The sequence below is a fragment of the Phocoena sinus genome, chromosome 17, assembly GCF_008692025.1.
Source record: "Phocoena sinus isolate mPhoSin1 chromosome 17, mPhoSin1.pri, whole genome shotgun sequence".
NCBI classification, from domain to species: Eukaryota; Metazoa; Chordata; class Mammalia; order Artiodactyla; family Phocoenidae; genus Phocoena; species Phocoena sinus.
Window position 1 is genome coordinate 45,446,571 of NC_045779.1, and position 19,748 is coordinate 45,466,318.

The 19,748-nt window shown below is 40.3% G+C and overlaps 1 protein-coding gene across 3 annotated transcripts in view; it reads right to left on the reverse strand.

The window, feature by feature from the left end:
- NCALD (neurocalcin delta) overlaps nucleotides 1-19,748 on the reverse strand; it is a 439,862-nt gene that overhangs the window by 244,144 nt on the left and 175,970 nt on the right. The window lies entirely within an intron of this gene.

Here is a 19,748-nt window from a genome sequence, read left to right on the forward strand (position 1 = left end):
AGCTGCTGCTGGCATCTAACTTCCAACAACGAGGCATAAGACCACACAGGGTATAGAACTGGCACAGCAAGTGGCAGATGGAGAAGTGGAAAGAATCTGAGTGTTAACGTCTTTTAGTTGCTGAATCAACCTCCCCTGAAGTCACCCTTCTTGCAGACTTTCTGTTACAGGAGTGAATGAATATCTAGATTTTATACATGCAACTGAAAGCAAAACTAACAGTAGGCTGAGAGAGAAAGTTCATTGATGGAATAACAAGCTACATCACTGTGAACCCAAATGAGGCCATCACCAACACAGACTTCAGTGGTTCCTGCCAGCGCTATAATCTGAGGAAGAAAGAAACTATCTGAAAGATATCAGTGGGGAGTTGACCATGACAACAATATGTTACAGTAGTTCATAATCTCACTGAATCTTAGATATGGAAAGAATCTTAATGGCTTTATAATTTTACTTCCCACCAAAGGCATCCATGACAGGTAATTATCAGACTTTTAAAATGAATGGGAATTCATATTCTTCCAAGGCAGTGTATTCTATTTGATTATTTATTCTATTTATTATTTTAAATTCTTTGTGACAAGCTAAAATATGCCTTTGTGTAATTTCTAGTCACTGGTCATAATTCTCCTCTCTTGAATCACACATGAAAAGACCTTGAGATATATGAAACTATCGATCATGGCTTGTCTCTTCTAAGTATCTTCTTCCCCACCTTCCAGACCTCTCACCACCTCTTATCCACGGACAGAAGGACAAAGTACAATGGCATGCCTCTAGACAGATCCCTACACACTGACATCAGCCTACAGCAATCTACTTTTTTTGCACACAATGTTCAATCTGTCACAAATTTAAATTTTCTCTAACTTGACCATAAGAATATAGTATTAGTCAAGGTAACACCAGCTCTATAACCAAACTTCAGTGGCTTAATCCAATAGAAGTTTATTTCTCCTTCACAAAGACTCAAAGTTCTGACTGGTCTCAGGACTCAGGATTCAGGGTCTCAGCATCTTACTGTCTTAGGGCTCTACCAACTTCAACACGTGGCTTCCAAAGCCACCCCGGAAACAGAAAGAACAAAGAGGATCTGGTAAAAGGTGTGGTTATGTCCAAGTCTGGAAGTGGTGCACATCACTTCTACTCACATTCCATTGACTATAACCCAGTGAGATGCCTTGTGTGACTAAAAACACATGCCTAAGAAACATATTTAGCTGTGTGACCAGGAGGAAAAGGACACAATCTTGGTGAGCAGCCAGTCAATTTCTGCCACAAATACCATATGAAAACATCTGTCTAAATGTCTAAATATTTACAGAAATCCAAATTATCCATAAGGACAAAGAAGGACTTGCCTAAAGTGGAAAGACAAAAAGTGGAGTCCCACAGGACAACAGTTATGACAGCACATTCTGTATATTTCATAAAAATAGAAAATATTTTGGCATGGAACAGGAAACACCTAAAAAAGAGTGCTTCCCAAAGTTTCCTAAAGAGTGTATTAGGAAAACTCATTTCCTCCAAAGCATAACAAAAGAGCAATAGCAAGTCAAAAGTAATAACACTCATTTTTAGAAAATATTTTCTGTGGCCTGAATTATTTATAAGGAACAGCAATGCTGTACTATGTTACTCTCAGAACATTATTCATATTTATTCATTATTTAATAATATGAAGCAAAAGTCATAAAGAGTAAATTGATAGATTTAACTATGTAAAAATTAAGCTTTGGTATATCAACACACAGTATAAAAATTAGGAAAATACTTGCAATGATTGTGACAAAGAGCTAACATTCCTAAAAATATAAAGAATTCTTACAAATAATGAAATAATGAAAAGTAAATACTTTAATGTATTTATTTTCAACAAATAAAGAACATGATTAGACAATTCACAAAACATAAATTATCATTATAATAAGATATTTGACTCAACAGCAATCAAAGCAAAAAAAATGGGAAAAAGTTACCCATTTTTAACTGATCAAGTTGGTAAAAACTTCTTTTAGAGGTCAGTATCTATGTTGACAACAATGTGCTAAACCTAGCATTCTCATCTAAAACTGTTTGCCATAGGCATGAAGAGGCTTACAATTCCTTCTGACCCACAAAATTCGTATTTGGGAGTCTACCTTAAAAGGAAAATCACAGAATCTTCTCTGTTAGGATGTTCATCATAACATTATTTCTAATAGTGAAGATGAAAATATCCATTGCTGAATAAATTATGGAGCATTTATACAAGAGAATACAAAGTACCCATTAAAAGTTATACTTTTGAAAAATATTTAACAACACAAAATACTTATGTGGAAAAAAACAAATTAGGAAGCAAAATAATATATATTGCATGATGTGTTCTATTTTTACAGAACACATGAGTGTGTTTAGTATATGATAACACATGTATATAACAAGTAGTTGGAATGCTTGATGAAAAGAAAGAACTAGAGCTTTCCAAATAACTGCTGAAATTTTCTGGAACAAACTAAATTCTAATTATTTCCACTTCTTATCCATCTGTTAGTGATAACATGGTGCTTACTAGGATCTTAAAATTTTACCACTGGGCCTTGAACAGTGTTATAAACCACAACAGAAGCTACTACAGTTGTGTGCTTAATTCCCCTTTCTCCAAGAGGAGGGGAGCAAACAAAATCAAGGAATTTAAAGATGTTTATTAGGGAACACTTAAGTGCTTCTTCACCACATTTTGGTGTGAAAACAAAATGACTCCAGGATCACTTCTTGTTATGGTAAGGAGGTCTTTCTTCCTGGGGAACCCCTACCTGGATGGGACAAGAATCCTGGGGACCCTCATTCAACCCAAGCAGTCAGATGTGGTTACTGTCCCTTTGCAAAGGAAGAGGTAGAAAGCTGGATGCATGGGTTGAAATGTCCCGTTCTCTGCCACTGTAGACAACCCACAGTGACACACTGCTAAAGCAGAATGTAGTACTCTTGCTAGGGCCTGTCAACTAGCAGGTGGCCCAGAACCCGAGGGCCTAAGGGCTCACCCATGCTAGTGAGAGTCATGGGAACTGAAGCCCAGTTAGACAACTGAGGGTGAGGATTCTCTCCCAGTCTCACTTTCTTGGACACACTCCTCCAAAGCAGGCCTGGTTTCCCAGCATTAGAGCAGCTTGTTGATACAGCTCTTGCAATTTACACACACACACACACACACACACATACACACACACTCACACACACACACTGAACCCTTTTCAGGTTCTACCATCAGAACATTCCCTCTGACAGCTCTGGAGTAGTATGGAATCCAGATTGCTAGCCAGGAAAACAAGTTAGATCCTCAAAGGGAAATAGAATATAGAGGGTGGCCCTTTAAGAGACCATATGCAAATCTGCCCATCACTCCACCCAGGAACCATTCAGTTCTGCATAATAACGTGTTGGAGAATCTACAACCACCTCTGTTCTTCTATACCTCCAGTTTTCTCCAAGCCCCAAACTCTCCTGTTACATTCTCAGAAGGGTGGCTTGGTGTTTGCTTGATATCTACACAACTAAAGGGGACTACTCAAGTGGGTCTTCTCAGAATCAAAAAGTTTTCTTTCCAGGTGAAGAATCACAAAAACTGGAAACAGAAATGGCCAACAACTTTAAAGGACAGTTTGTCTTGCTTAAAAGAAGAAGAATAAATTTAAGTTCCCCCTTCACCAGGCCCCCTGTAGCTCAGAGCAACTTTTCTGGATACAACAAGGAGATCAATACATAATTTTTGTGACAAATAGATTTTTCCATGCTGGAGTTTTAACCATCTAGGACTAAGTCATGGTAAATGAAGGTCATCTCTTTGAGGTCAGTGGCTGAGACCAAGGCACTGCCTAGAGTGCTGTGCTGTTGAAGCTCAGTCTTTTTATCTGTAAGGTGAGTCATAAAGCTACCTGAGTCTTCTTAACAGAAGACTCACCCCCAAACCCTCCACACACTTTTATGTAAAACAAACAAAAAACAAACAACCAAGAAAAACCCAAATAGCATGTGCTTTCTACATTGTGCTCTTCAAAGTCTATCAGTGATTTCCCCCTCCAAACAAAATATCAGCAAACCCCAAAAGGTAAATAGACAGAACTGATGAACATGTTCCTGAAGCAGCTTGTTTGATGCTCCACAGCCTGATGAAAAAGACCTGATAGCAACGTGTAATTTTTTTTTTTTTTTGCAGTACGCGGGCCTCTCACTGTTGTGGCCTCTCCCATTGCGGAGCACAGACTCCGGACGCGCAGGCTCAGTGGCCATGGCTCACGGGCCCAGCCGCTCAGCAGCATGTGGGATCTTCCCGGACCGGGGCACGAACCCGTGTCCCTTGCATCGGCAGGCGGACTCTCAACCACTGCGCCACCAGGGAAGCCCCTGCAACGTGTAATTTAAGCATCTCTGGGTCCCCAGGTTACTTTGGAATACAGTCCCAGGTGAACTGTGATTGATTCTACTGTGTTCACAGGAGGGACAGCAGGTTGAAGCTTCCATTGGTTCATTCGTTAAGCCACCTTGGAATTTGCCAACATGGGCTTTCTCTGCACGTGAGAAAAACACCCACGGCAAAGCTGAACACACCACCTGTCTCGTTAGATCTGGTGACATACAGAACCATTTGTTCTGTTCTCAGCACATAGCTAAAGATATTTTTAATTAAAAAAAAATAAGGTGCCACCCAAATGATGTCTCCATTTCTATCTAAACCGAGCTCTTCTAACCCGTTATCACATTAAGGGGAGAAATCTCCCACCTGCATTAGCTGATGGATCTACTTCCCAGAATGGACAGAGGAGTCTGGGTGGTTTGTCTTATTCAAGATTATGTTCTCCTGTCTGAACAGTCTCAATCGGATTCCCCTATAATTAGCCATGATGATAATGATACTATGTTACCCAACATAATTTTTAACCTTTCAAAGCCCTTCAATGCTTATTTCATTTGACCATAAAAGAAATCCTGAAAAAGACATAGGTTGGGGAAAGTATTAATTACATTATTTATCATCTCTTTTAACGAAGACATAAGTAGAGCCCAGGTTTGCCAGCTCCTAGGTGGGCCCACTGGCTATGAGAGACCAGGACAGCTTCTGCTGGCAAAAAAAAAGCTTCAGGACAAACCTCAGGAGGACTTTTAAATTTCTTCCAATATGATGCTTCATCCTTGATAACTAACACCAGATAATGGATGATATTTCACTGCATTTTGTGACACATCTAGAATTTACCAAGTGCGTTCACATGTTAGATTGAATCACATGAAACTGCCAATATTTGGCTGTTTTTGACTTTCAAAAGCAATTTCATATGATTTTGACCTAATACTTTACAAATTTCAACCTTCTGTAGAATAAACAGGTCCAAGCTGTTAAGTTTATTTCAGATCTGGGAAATGTAAACAGCAGGAGTGAATCTAATTACATGTGTGTGTTTATAGATAATCAAGCATAAATCATTTTGCTTAGCCATTTAGGTACAATTCCCAAAGTGCTCCCAGAATATAAACAAACAAAGAAGAAGCTATAAACATTAAGTACCTAGCCTCAAACTTGCCTCTTATTAGCTTCATTTTTCTAATCAATGGATTATCTCTGTAGGTACTTAGCTAACACAAACCATTTCCAAGCCCACTTCCAGATACTCAGAATGCAAGTAATAACAACTTCCTTTATGCCTTTTATGTAAGCTCTTAACAAGAAAATTATGGACGTTTATTCACTTAAACTGATTTTTCTGATTTCTACTTTTCCTTCCAACCTCTTTGTAGCCACATGGACATTTTAACTGCATTATGTATTGCATTGTAATAGTGTTGTAATAACAAAATGATTCCATGCTAATTTCCCATCACTGCTACTGCTTGCCCCTTCCCAGATGGTAGATTTCTACCATTCAAAGAGTCTGCACATTTTGCAGAATTTCTGTGGCCCCAACTAGTAAAGCTCTATCTGCCTCCAAAATAGTTTTACAAATTGTGTGAAATAACCATATTTGAGCAGTATGTTCCTCTATATACTTGTTAAGTTTCAGGGCTCGAACTTCCCATGTGGTTTAACGAAAACTAGGTACTTCTTAAGAAAGCGTATTATAGAATTCAGCTTCTACCAGTGTCGTATCAGTCTTGATTTTAAAAAAATAATAATTCAGAAGAAACCCATAAACCCACTAAATTGGATCAACTGTGTCAGTTACAACGCTGTTTAATTTCTCCTCCCTGCTGAGATCATTTCCCTGAAGGCTTCTAAAGATACAAAGCATAAGGCTTCAGTGTCTGCCATGGTCTTCAACTTAACTTCTGCTGTCTTTGCAACATCACCCCTTCCCTCAGAGTGCAAAGGTTAGATGATGGTCCAAAGTGGTACTGGACCCACAGTGGATACCAGTCAGTCTTGCCTCTGTTGTTTATGGAAATGGCTTAGTAAAAGATGGGGACCCCAGAAGGACTAACCTGGCCTTCCCAACTCTATTTTTCTCCACCTGGCTGCCCACCTGACCCCAATCATGCTCCCTTTTCCCTTCATCTTGTAGCTACCATGTATGAGAAAGCTGGGAAAGGTATGAGAAAATATGTAATGGATCAGAAGAAAGCCCTGCCACCTTCTGCACCTGGGAAAGTGGATCCTTAAACTTGTTTTGTGTGGGAAGAGAATCATGTCCAAATAGCCTTTCTATGTATTTTTACAAAATCCCCAGCAGGAATCAACCAATTCAGTAGGGGTATGTGAGGAGGAAGAGAATGATAACTCTGATGAGGATGACAAACGATGTGTAAATAAACGTTTCTACCTCTGGAAAGCACTGGCAACAAACTGAAGCTCAAGCCAAGGACCAGGACGAGATCCAGGACTTCCAGTGGCACAGGCAGCATCCCTGGAGGGGCTGCATCAGGAGGCAGCCCTGTGAGAAGAGCACAGGCTTGCGGGGGCAGGCAGTCCTGGGCTCCAGACTTGGCTGGGCCACACATGGGCTGAACCTTCACACAAGTTCATTCACCTCAGCTTCCTGGGCTACAACTGCGACAAAAACACTCAGTTCAAAATGCAGAGATGAAATGAGATCATCTGTGCACTGCTCCAGTACAATGTGGGTAAATATCCTTTCCCCTTTTCCCCCTTAATTTTTCTTAAAATGACCATAAGGAAACTAACAAAACCTACTTTGCAACCTGAGGAGAATTTCTACAAGAACAATGAAGTTAAGGAAGCCAATGTGAAATCTGCTATTCAGTGAATGCAACTTATCTCCAGAGTCTGTCACCAAGCACATTTTTGTGTCCTCTGTCTGACTGCACTGAAAATTACTTTTCCCCAACCTGCTTACACAGTTTAGAAATATTTCAATGTGAACTCTGGGGGAGAAATCATGTAATTAATATTAAGATAAAGTCTTGAAAAAGAGCAAACCCTTCTCTCCACAATGAACATTGCTCCCCTTTGTACAATTCATCTGTCCTGAGCTAGGTCACACAGACTGTGACCCAAGAATCCCCAAGAACTGTGTAGTGTGAGCTGGATCTGGGCTGGCGAACAGCTCTCAACAAATGGAGTCAGTTTTTTTGTTCATTTGCAGTGGAAGAAACATTAATTATAACTTCAAGAGACATTAATTATAACTTCAAGAGTATCTGGATGAACTACAGTTAAACAAAGAACCCGCAAAGTGCTCTGTGAAAGGACTGAATACGGATTAGTGGGGGAAGTGTATTGAGAGATGCGCCCAAAGCAGGAGAGATACAAGGAAGAGAGCCCAGGGATGTGGATGGGCAGGATACTGGGGGCAGTACCTTGATAGGGAATGCAAGGAGGAAAATTGGTAGCGAGAAATATTCTGTTCCAGGTGCATGACGAGGGGAACTTTCTTGATTAATAGACTTTATTTTTTAGAACAATTTTAGATTTACAGAAAAATTGAGCATGTTGTGAAGAGAGTTGCATGTACCACAACCAGTCCCCATATAGTTTCCCATTATTAATATCTTACATTAATACGGCACCTTTGTTAATAAACCAGTATTGATATTGTTATTAATTAAAGTCCATAGTTTATTCAGATTTCCTAAGATTTCACCTAATGTCCTTTTTCTGCTCCAGGTACCACATTACATTTAGTTGTTACGTTTCCTTAGGTTTTTCTTGGCTTTGATGATATTTCAGAGTTTCCTTGCTTTTGATGACCTTGAGAGTTTTGAGGAGTACGGGTCAGGTATATTATACAATGTCTCTCTACTGGGATTTCTATGATGTTTTTCCCATGATTAGAATGGAGGGGGAAGAGCTTCAAGATGGCAGAGGACTAAGGTGTGGAGATCACCTTCCTCCCCACAAATACATCAGAAATACATCTACACGTGTAACAACTCCTAGAGAACACCCACTGAATGCTGGCAGAAGACCTCAGACCTCCAAAAGGCAAGAAACCCCCCACATACCTGGGTAGGGCAAAGGAAAAAAGAAAAAACAGAGACAAAAGGATAGGGACGAGACCTGCACCAGTGGGAGGGAGCTGTGAAGGAGGAAAGGTTTCCACACACTAGGAAGCCCCTTCACGGGCAGAGACTGCGGGTGGCAGAGGGGGAAAGCTTCGGAGCCGCGGAGGAGAACACAGCAACAGGGGTGCGGAGGGCAAAGCGCAGAGATTCCCGCACAGAGGATCGGTGCCGACCACCACTCACCAGCCCCAGAGGCTTGTCTGCTCACCCGCCAGGGTGGGCGGGGCTGGGAGCTGAGGCTCGGGCTTCAGAGGTCAGATCCCAGGGAGAGGACTGGGGATGGTGGTGTGAACACAGCCTGAAGGGGGCTAGTGCGTCACAGCTACACGGGAGGGAATCCGGGAAAACATCTGGAGCTGCCGAAGAGGCAAGAGACCATTGTTTCGTGTTCACAAGGAGAGGGGATTAAGAGTACCACCTAAACGAGCTCCAGAGATGGGCGCAAGCCACGGCTATCAGCCCGGACACCAGAGACAGGCATGGGACGCTAAGGCTGCTGCTGCAACCACCAAGAAGCATGTGTGCGGGCACAGGTCACTCTCCACACCGCCCCCCCAGGAACCTGTGCAACCTGCCACTGCCAGGGTCCCAGGATCCAGGGACAACTTCCCCAGGAGAACACACGGCGCCTCTGGCTGGTGCAATGTCACGCTGGCCTCTGTTGCCACAGGCTCGCCCTGCATCCATACCCCTCCCTCCCCCCGGCCTGAGTGAGCCAGAGCCCTCAAATCAGCTGCTCCTTTAACCCCATCCTGTCTGGGTGGGGAACAGACGCCCTCAGGTGACCTACACACTGAGGCGGATCCAAATCCAAAGCTGAACCCCAGGAGCTGTGCGAACAAAGAAGAGAAAGGGAAATCTCTCCCAGCATCCTCAGGAGCAGCGGATAAAATCTCCACAATCAACTTGATGTACCCTGCATTTGTGAAATACCTGAATAGACAACGAATCATCCCAAATCGAGGCGGTGGACGTTGGGATCAACGATATATATATATTTTTTCCTTTTTCTCTTTTTGTGAGTGTGTATGTGTATGCTTCTGTGTGTGATTTTGCCTGTATTGCTTCACTTTTACCATTTGTCCTAGGGTTCTGTCTGTCCCTTTTCATTCTTTGGGTTTTTTTTAGTATAGTTTTTAGCGCTAGTTAGCATTGGTGGATTTGTTTTTTGGTTTGTTTGCTCTCTTCTTTCTTTTTTTTATTATTAAAAAATTTTTTTTAATATTTATGTTTTATTTTAATAATTTTATTTTATTTTCTCTTTCTTTCTCCCTTTTATTCTGAGCCATGTGGATGACAGCGTCTTGGTGCCCCGGCCGGGCATCAGGCCTGTGCCTCTGAGGTCGGAGAGCCAAGTGCAGGACATTGGTCCACCAGAGACCTCGCAGTTCCACGTAATATCAAAAGGCAAAAATCTCCCAGAGATCTCCATCTCAACGCCAAGACCCAGCTAGACTCAACGACCAGCAAGCTACAGTGCTGGACACCCTATGCCAAACAACTTGCAAGACAGGAACACAACCCCACCTATTAGCAGAGACGCTGCCTAAAATCATAATAAGGCCACAGACACTCCAAAACACACCACCGGACGTGGACCTGCCCACCAGAAAGACAAGATCCAGCCTCATCCACCAGAACACAGTCACTAATCCCCTCCACCAGAAAGCCTACACAGCCCACTGAACCAACCTTACCCACTGGGGGCAGACAACAAAAACAATGGGAACTACGAAGCTGCAGCCTGCAAACAGGAGACCCCAAACACAGTAAGATAAGCAAAATGAGAAGACAGAAAAACACACAGCAGATGGAAGGAGCAAGGCAAAAACCCACCAGACCTAACAAATGAAGAGGAAATAGGCAGCCTACCTGAAAAAGAATTCAGAATAATGATAGTAAAGATGATCCAAAATCTTGGAAATAGAATGGAGAAAATACAAGAAACATTTATCAAGGAGCTAGAAGATCTAAAGAGCAAACAAACGGTGATGAACAACACAATAAATAAATTAAAAATTCTCTAGAAGGGATCAAGAGCAGAATAACTGAGGCAGAAGAACAGATAAGTGACCTGGAAGATAAAATAGTAGAAATAACTACTGGAGCAGAGTAAAGAAAAAAGAATGAAAAGAATGGAGGACGGTCTCAGAGACCTCTGGGACAACATTAAATGCACCAACATTCAAATTATAGGGGTTCCTGAAGAAGAAGAGAAAAAGAAAGGGACTGAGAAAATATTTGAAGAGATCCCCAATATGGGAAAGGAAATAGTTAATTAAGTACAGGAAGCACAGAGAGCCCCATACAGGATTAATCCAAGGAGAAACACATCAAGACACATATTAATCAAACTATCAAAAATTAAATTCAAAGAAAAAATATTAAAAGCAGCAAGGGAAAAACAACAAATAAAATAGAAGGGAATTAACATAAGGTTAACAGCTGATCTTTCAGCAGAAATGCGGCAAGCCAGAAGGGAATGGCAGGACATGTTTCAAGTGATGAAGGGGAAACACCTACAGCCAAGATGACTCTACCCAGCTAGGATCTCATTCAGATTTAACAGAGAAATTAAAACCTTTACAGACAAGCAAAAGCTAAGAGAAGTCAGCACCACCAAACCAGCTTTACAACAAATGCTAAAGGAACGTCTCTAGGTAGGAAACACAAGAGAAGGAAAGACCTACAACAACACACCCAAAACAATTAAGAAAATGGTAATAGGAACATACCTGTTGATAATTACTTTAAATGTAAATGGACTAAATGATCCCACCAAAAGACATAAACTGGCTGAATGGATACAAAAACAAGACCCATATATATGCTGTCTGCAAGAGACCCACTTCAGACCTAGGGACACATACAGACTGAAAGTGAGGAGATGGAAAAATATATTCCATGCAAATGGAAATCAAAAGAAAGCTGGAGTGGCAATACTCATACCACATAAAATAGATTTTAAAATAAAGAATGTTACAAGAGACAAGGAAGGACACTACATAATGATCAAGGGATCAATCCAAGAAGAAGATATAACAATTGTTAATATTTATGCACCCAACATAGGAGCACCTCAATACATAAGGCAAATGCTAACAGCCATAAAAGCGGAAATCGATAGTAACACATTCATAGTAGGGCACTTTAACACCCCACTTTCACCAACGGACAGATCATCCAAGCTGAAAATGAATAAGGAAACGCAAGCTTTAAATGATACATTAAACAGGATGGACTTAATTGATATTTATAGGACATTCCATCCAAAAACAACAGAATACACTTTCTTCTCAAGTGCATGGAACATTCTCCAGGATAAATCATACCTTGGGTCACAAATCAAGCCTTGGTAAATTTAAGAAAATTGAAATCATATCAAGTATCTCTTCTGACCACAATGCTATGAGACTGGATATCAATTACAGGAAAAAATCTGTAAAAAATACAAACACATGGAGGCTAAACAATACACTACTTAATAACCGAAATCACTGAAGAAATCAAAGAGGAAATCAAAAAATACCTAGAAACAAATGACAATGAAAACACGATGACCCAAAACCTATGGGATGCAGCAAAAGCAGTTCTAAGAGGGAAGTTTATAGCAATATAATCCTACCTTAAGAAACAAGGAATATCCCAAATAAACAACCTAACCTTACACCTATAGCAATCAGAGAAAGAAGAACAAAAAAACCCCAAAGTTAGCAGAAAGAAAGAAATCATAAAGAACAGATCAGAAATAAATGAAAAAGAAATGAAGGAAACAGTAGCAAAGATCAATAAAACTAAAAGCTGGTTCTTTGAGAAGATAAACGAAATTGATAAACCATTAGCCAGACTCATCAAAGAAAAAAAGGGAGAAGACTCAAATCAATAGAATTAGATTTGAGTTAGAATTAGAATTAGAACTAGAATTAGAATTAGAACTAGAATTAGAATTAGAACTAGAATTAGAATTAGAACTAGAATTAGAATTAGAACTAGAATTAGAATTAGAACTAGAATTAGAATTAGAACTAGAATTAGAATTAGAAATGAAAACGGAGAATTAACAACTGACACTGCAGAAATAAAAAGGATCATGAGAGCTTACTACAAGCAACTCTATGCCAATAAAATGGACAACCTGGAAGAAACGCACAACCTTCTGACACTGAACTAGGAAGAAACAGAAAATATGAAGAGACCAATCGCAAGCACTGAAATGGAAACTGTGATTAAAAATCTTCCAACAAACAAAAGCCAGGAGCAGATGGCTTCACAGGCGAATTCTATCAAATATTTAGAGAAGAGTGAACACCTATACTTCTCAAACTCTTCCAAAATATAGCAGAGGGAGGAACACTCCCAAACTCATTCTACGAGGCCACCATCACCCTGATACTAAAACCAGACAAAGATGTCACAAAGAAAGAAAACTACAGGCCAATATCACTGATGAACATACATGCAAAAATCCTCAACAAAATACTAGCAAACAGAATCCAACGGCACATTAAATGGATCATACACCATGATCATGTGGGGTTTACCCCAGGAATGCAAGGATTCTTCAATATATGCAAATCAATCATTGTGATACACCATATTAACAAATTGAAGAAGGAAAACCATATGATCAGCTCAACAGATGCGGAGAAAGCTTTTGACAAAATTCAACACCCATTTATAATAAAAACCCTCCAGAAAGTAGGCATAGAGGGAACTTACCTCAACATAATAAAGCCCATATATGACAAACCCACAGCCAACATCGTCCTCAATGGTGAAAAACTGAAACCATTTCCACTAAGATCAGGAATAAGACAACCTGGTTTCCCACTCTCATCACTATTATTCAACATAGTGTTGGAAGTTTTAGCCACAGCAATCAGAGCAGAAAAAGAAATGAAAGGAATCCAAATCGGAAAAGAAGTAGTAAAGCTGTCACTGTTTGCAGATGATATGATACCATATATAGAGAATCCTAAAGATGCTACCAGAAAACTACTAGAGCTAATCAATGAATTTGGTAAAGTAGCAGGATACAGAATTAATGCACAGAAATCTCTTGCATTCCCATACACTAATGATGAAAAATCTGAAAGTGAAATTAAGGAAACACTCCCATTTACCATTGCAACAAAAAGAATAAAAAACCAAGGAATAAACCTACCTACAGAGACAAAAGAGCTGTATGCAGAAACCTATAAGACACTGATGAAAGAAATTAAAGATAATACAAACAGATGGAGAGATATACCATGTTCTTGGATTGGAAGACTCAACATAGTGAAAATGTCTATACTACCCAAAGCAATCTACAGATTCAGTGCAATCCCTATCAAACTACCACTAGCATTTTTCACAGAACTAAAACAAAAAATTTCAAAATTTGTATGGAAACACAAAAGAACCCAAATAGCCAAAGCAATCTTGAGAAAGAAAAATGGAGCTGGAGGAATCAGGCTCCCGGACTTCAGACTATACTACAAAGGTACAGTAATCAAGACAGTATGGTGGGCTTCCCTGGTGGTGCAGTGATTGAGAGTCCACCTGCCGATGCACGGGACACGGGTTCGTGCCCCGGTCCGGGAAGATCCCACATGCCGCGGAGCGGCTTGGCCCATGAGCCATGGCCACTGAGCCCGTGCGTCCGGAGCCTGTGCTCCACAATGGGAGAGGCCACAGCAGTGGGAGGCCCACATACCGCAAAAAAAAAAAAAAAAAAAAAAAAAATGACAGTATGGTACTGACACAAAAACAGAAATACAGATCAGTGGAATAGGATAGAAAGCCCAGAGATAAACCCACACACATATGGTCACCTTATTTTTGATAAAGGAGGCAAGAATATACAATGCAGAAAAGACAGCCACTTCAATAAGTGGTGCTGGGAAAACTGGACAGCTACATGTAAAAGAATGAAATTAGAACACTCCCTAACACCATACACAAAAATAAACTCAAAATGGATTAAAGTCCTAAACGTCTGGCCAGACACCATAAAACTCTTAGAGGAAAACATAGGCAGAACACTCTATGACATAAATCACAGCAACATTCTTTTTGACCCACCTGCTAGAGAAATGGAAATAAAAACAAAAATAAACAAATGGGACCTAATGAAACTTCAAAGCTTTTGCACAGCAAAGGAAACCATAAACAAGACCAAAAGACAACCCTCAGAATGGGAGAAAATATTTGCAAATGAAGCAGTTGACAAAGGATTAACCTCCAAAATTTACAAGCAGCTCATGCAGCTCAATATCAAAAAACCAAACAACCCAATCCAAAAACGGGCAGAAGACCTAAATAGACATTTCCCCAAAGAAGATATACAGATTGCCAACAAACACATGAAAGAATGCTCAACATCATTAATTATTAGAGAAATGCAAATCAAAACTACAATGAGGTATACCTCACACCATTCAGAGTGGCCATCATCCAAAAATCGACCAACAATACATGCTGGAGAGGGTGTGGAGAAAAGGGAACCCTCTTGCACTGTTAATGGGAATGTAAATTGATACAGCCACTATGGAGAACAGTATGGAGGTTCCTTAAAAAACTAAAAATAGAACTACCATATGACCCAGCAATCCCACTACTGGGCATATACCCTGAGAAAACCATAATTCAAAAAAAGTCATGTACCAAAATGTTCATTGTAGCTCTATTTACAATAGCCAGGACTTGGAAGCAACCGAAGCGTCCACTGACAGATGAATGGGTAAAGAAGATGTGGCACATATATACAATGGAATATTACTCAGCCATAAAACGAAATGAAATTGAGTTATATGCAGTGAGGTGGATCGACCTAGAGTCTGTCATACAGAGTGAAGTAAGTCAGAAAGAGAAAAAGAAATACCGTATGCCAACACATATATTTGGAATCTAAGGAAAAAAAAAAGGTCATGAGGAACCTAGGGGCAGGACGGGAATAAAGACGCAGACCTACTAGAGAATGGACTTGAGGACACAGGGAGGGGGAAGGGTATGCTGGGACAAAGTGAGAGAGTGGCATGTACAAATATACACTACCAAATGTAAAAGAGCTAGTGGGAAGCAGCTGCATAGCACAGGGAGATCAGCTTGGTGCTTTGTGACCACCTAGAGGGGTGGGATAGGGAGGGTGGGAGGGACGGAGACGCAAGAGGGAAGAGATATGGGGATATATGTATAGCTGATTCACTTTGTTATAAAGCAGAAACTAACACACCATTGTAAAGCAATTATACTCCAATAAAGATCTTAAAAAAAAAAAAAAAAAAAGAATGGGGTTATGGGCTTCCCTGGTGGCACAGTGGTTGAGAGTCCGCCTGCCGATGCAGGGGACACGGGTTCGTGCCTCAGTCCAGGAGAATCCCACATGCCACAGAGCGGCTAGGCCCATGAGGCTGCACGTCCAGAGCCTGTGCTCCGCAACGGGAGAGGCCACAACAGGAAGAGGCCTGCGTACCGCAAAAAAAAAAAAAAAAAAAAAAAAACAATGGGGTTATGAGGTTTGGGTAGGTTTAGGAGGATGATCGTAGAGTTAAGAATGTATTATCATATCAAGGGTACATACTATTAATGTTTTAAGGCTGTTGATGTTGACCTTGATCACCTGTCAGATTTCTCCACTGCAAAGTTATTTTCTCACCACCTTTTCCATACTGTCCTCTTTAGAAGGAAGTCACAAGGTGAAATTAAGAAAACAGAAGTTATGCACCCCAGGGGTATTTTTTAGGACAAAACTAATATTTAATACTAAATTATCTACGTGCTGCTATCCTCCAGTTAGTATCTCTGAATAGTTAGGAGAAGTCTGCTGCACACAAATGCCAGGCATGAGAATTATTTAGGGGAAACCAAGGAGAGGGGGCTGGTAACTCTCTGTGGATCCACACAGGGCAGAGAGCGAAGCACAGCTACAGACGAGCCACACATGTGACCAAGAGCTCAGGAGCAGCTAGAAATCAGAGCAAGAGAGGACCCTGAGACCATAAGCCACCAGGACTTCAGAGCACCCAGGATGGAGTTCAAGTCTGTTTTATGTACATTTCACTGAACAAAGTCACCTAAGGAACATCTGAGTTACACTTATCTGCACTTTATGTATTTCTTTAAATAGCTACTAAAAGACCAGCACTGCACTTGGTGCAGAGTTGGTGGGGAAAGACACAAAGATGAATTGAACACTGCTTCTTCTTTAAAGAAACTTAAGGAAATCTAACTACTACCAACTTGATAATCCTTTCATTCTTGTACTTGCTCAGTTCTTTCATTGGTTTATTACCTTCATAATATGCCAGGGTCAACCAGGAGCTATGCCAAGAAGTGGGTAGGGGAGACAGATTGAGACGGTGGAGTAGGGAGACCCTGAGCTCACCTCCTCCCATGGGCACATCAAAATTACAGCTACTTATAGGGCAACTATCTGTGAGAATGACCTGGAAACTAGTAGAAAAGATTTTCCACAACTAAAGATATAAAGAAGGAGCCTCAATGAGACAAGTAAAAGGGGTGGAGACACAGTCTAGTCAGGACCCACACCCCTGGGTCAGCAACCCACCAACGGGAGGGATATCACAACTGCAGAAGCCCTCCCTGAGGAGTGAGGGGGTCCCCATTCCACATCAGGCTCCTCGGCCCAGGGGTCTCCCAGTGGGAAGATGAGCCCCCAGGATGTCTGGCTTTGAAACAAGTGGGGCTTGTTCAAGAGAGCTAGAAGGCTATAGGAAACAGAGACTCCAGTCTTAAAGGTCATGCACAAAACCTCACTCTCTGAGTCCCAGTAGTTTGACAAAGTCCCTTGCTGATCTTGGAGAATTTCCCAGAGAGGCAGAAGGCAGCTGGAACTCCCCCTAGAGACAGAGATACTGGTGGCAGCCATTCTGGGGATCTCGATCTACCATGCTGACAATGGTGCTGGCAAGCACCATTTTGGAATCCTCCCTCTAGCCAATTAGCACTGGGGGCTTGCCTCCAGTAGTACCCACCAGCAGGTCTACAGCTGAGGCATATCACCAGGCATCACAACTACTCATGCTGGAGGCCTGTCCCACCCACCAGTGCACTGACAGCAACTGCATGGGACAGCTAGGTCGAGAGCCAGCCCTGCTTACCAGCACACTCACAGTAATCAGCCCCAGCACAACAGAAGCATGAGGCAGCCCACATAAGGGACACCCCTAGAGCATCAAGCTCTGGTGGCCAGAGGGGAGTACACTGCTGGACCCTGTAGAACATCTCCTACATGAGGCCACTTCTCCAAGATTGGGAGATGTAACAGACATACCTAATACACAGAAATAAACAAAGAGATCTGGGCAAACTAAGAGATAGAAGAATATGTTCCCAACAAAGGAACAAGAACAAAACCTCAGAAAAAGAACTAAACAAAATGGAGATAAGCAAACTACCTAATAAAGAGTTTAAGGTAATGATTATAAAAATACTTACTGAACTTAGAAGAATGAATGAATACAGTGTGAATTTCAACCAAAAGTTAGAAAATATAAAAAACAATCAATCAGAGATGAAGAATACAATAACTGAAATGAAAACTACACTAGAAGCAATCAACAGTAAATTAGATGATACAGAGAAATGGATCATTGATCTGGAAGACAAAGAAGTGGAAATCACCCAAGTTGAACAGAAAAAAAAAAAGATTTTTTTTTTTAAAGTGAGGATAGTTTAAGAGACATCTGGGACAACATCAAGTGTACTAATATTTGCTCTATAAGGGTCCCAGAAGGAGAAAAGAAAGCGAAAGGTGCAGATAACTTCTTTGAAGAAAAAAATAGCTAAAAATTTCCCTAGCTTGTAAAAGGAAACAGACATCCAGGAAGCACAGAGGGTCCTAAAGAAGATGAACCCAAAGAGATCCACACCAGTACACATTATAAGTAAAATGTCAAGAATTAAAAATAAAAGGAAAATATTAAAAGCACCAAGAGGATAGCAACTACTTACAGACGTTCCCATTAACACTATCAGCTGACTTTTCAGCAGAAACTTTGCAGCACAGAAAGGAGTGGCACAATATAGTCAAGTTAATGAAAGGGAAAAACATACAACCAAGAATACTCTATCTGGCAAGATCATCATTCAGATTTGAAGAAGAGGTAAGAAGTTTTACAGACAAACAAAACGAAAAGAGTTCACCACCACTAAACTAGCTTTACAAGAAATGTTTAAGGGACTTTTTTAAAGTAAAAAAGAAAGGTCACAACTAGACATATGAAAATTTTGAAAGGAAAATCTCATTGGTAAAGACAAACATATAACAAAGGTAATATATCAACCACTTACTAAGCTAGTAGAAAGGTTAAAAGACAAAAGTAGTAAAATCATCTTAAAATCATTACGTCTATATATAGATTATTATATATAAACTTAATGGTGACAACAAACCAAAAATCTATAATAGATACACAAAAAAAGGGAAAGGAATCCAAACATAACACAAAAGACAGTCATTTAATCACAGGAGAAGAGGGCAAGAAAGGAACAGAGAAGAACTACAAAAACAACCAAAAAACAATCCACAATGGCAATAAGCACACACCTGTAGAAAATTCCTTTAAATGTAAAGGAATTAAATGGTCTAATCAAAATATACAGAGAGCTTGAATGAAAAAAAAAAAACCAAGACTCATATATATGCTGCCTATAAGAGACTCACTTCAGATGTAAAGACACATGCAGACTGAAAATTAAGGACTGGAAAAAGATATTCCATGCAAATGGAAATTAAAAAGACAGCTGGGGTAGCAATATTTATATCAGACAAAATAGACTTTAAAACAAAAACTGTAACAAGAGACAAAGAAGGACATTACATAATGAGAAAGGGATCAATCCAAGAAGAAGATAGAACAATTATATGTGCACCCAACATAGGAGCACCTAAATACATAAAGCAAATATTAACAAACATAATGTGAAAAATTGACAGTAACACAATAATACAGTAAGTCCCCTACATACAAACAAGTTCCATTCTGAGAGCAAGTTCATAAGTCCAATTTGTTCATAAGTATAACAAAGTTAGCCTAGGTACACAACTAACACAATCAGCTATATAGTACTGTACTATAATAGGTTTATAATACTTTTCACACTAATAATACATAAAAAAATAAAGAAAACATTTTTAATCTTACAGTACAGTACCTTGAAAAGTACAGTAGTACAGTACAACAGCTGGCATAGAGGGGTTGGCATCAAGTGAACAGGCAAGAAGAGTTACTGACTGGAGGAGG